This window comes from Brassica oleracea, chromosome C9 (genome assembly GCF_000695525.1).
Source record: "Brassica oleracea var. oleracea cultivar TO1000 chromosome C9, BOL, whole genome shotgun sequence".
In the NCBI taxonomy this organism is placed as follows: domain Eukaryota; kingdom Viridiplantae; phylum Streptophyta; class Magnoliopsida; order Brassicales; family Brassicaceae; genus Brassica; species Brassica oleracea.
Window position 1 is genome coordinate 46,178,938 of NC_027756.1, and position 1,271 is coordinate 46,180,208.

A 1,271-nucleotide genomic window follows, 5' to 3' on the forward strand; every position below is an offset into this window, starting at 1 on the left:
AAAGGAGGCAAAGTCAAGCTAGAGACTTAAAACAAGCTCACTTGGGAGGAAGTCCCATGCGTATCCTTGTACATATTGCATTGGTATTTTCATTTTCATCATATTTCATTAAAAAAAAAAGAGAAAAGTGTTGAAGTAGTGTTCAGGTGGTTCATCGATCCGGTCAATGCAAAGAATTGAGCGTGGGAGCGAGGTTCCGCAGCAACGCCACGAGGTCGCTCCAGCTGGAGCGACGTGATCAGAGCGACTGGTCCAAGTCGCTCGCATTTTTGGTGTCCGGAGCTCAAGAGTCGCTCTCGGAGCGACGTCTCGCAACTACCACGTGAGGTTGCTCGCGTTTTCTGTGACTGGGGAGCGACGGGATCAGAGCGACCACGTGAGGTCGCTCGCGTTTTCGGTCTCCGGGGCTCGAGAATCGCTCTCGGAGCGACGACTCGCAGCGACCACGTAAGGTCGCTCGCATTTTTTTGTCGATCAGAGCGACTTCTCGCAGCGACCACGTGAGGTCGCTCGCATTTTCTGTCGATCAGAGCGACTTCTCGCAGCGACCACGTGAGGTCGCTCGCATTTTCTGTCGATCAGAGCGACTTCTCGCAGCGACCACGTGAGGTCGCTCGCATTTTCTGTCGATCAGAGCGACTTCTCGCAGCGACCACGTGAGGTCGCTCGCATTTTCTGTCGATCAGAGCGACTTCTCGCAGCGACCACGTGAGGTCGCTCGCATTTTCTGTCGATCAGAGCGACTTCTCGCAGCGACCACGTGAGATCGCTCCCGAGCCGGTCCAGGTAAGTACCTCTTCGATTTTGTCCGGTTTAATTCGAGTTAACCAACCCTAAACCTAACCAGACGACCCTAGACCTACCCATACCCACGACCTTCATCTCTTTCACTCTCCCTTCCTTTCACAAACACCCATACTCTCTCAACAAACTCACACCAAAAATCTCCTAACTTTCTCAATTCTCACCCAAATCTCCTAGTTTTTGTTTCAAAATCTAAGCCTTCGCCCCAACAGTTTATTCCTCACCACCCATTCCCAATTTCCTTCCATTCAAAGCAAGGTATTGTGTTTTTAAATTCAAATTCGTAGGTCCATGAACCCTAGAATTTGAAAAATCGAAATTTGGTCATTTTCTTGCTTGATTGTGGTAAAATAGACTAGGGAAAGCTTATATATCAAGTTGGGTTGTTGAATTGATGGTGAAACTGAGCTTAATTTGAACTTTGGCAAAATTAGGGTTCATGGATTTGGGGCTTTTCGAAATTGATC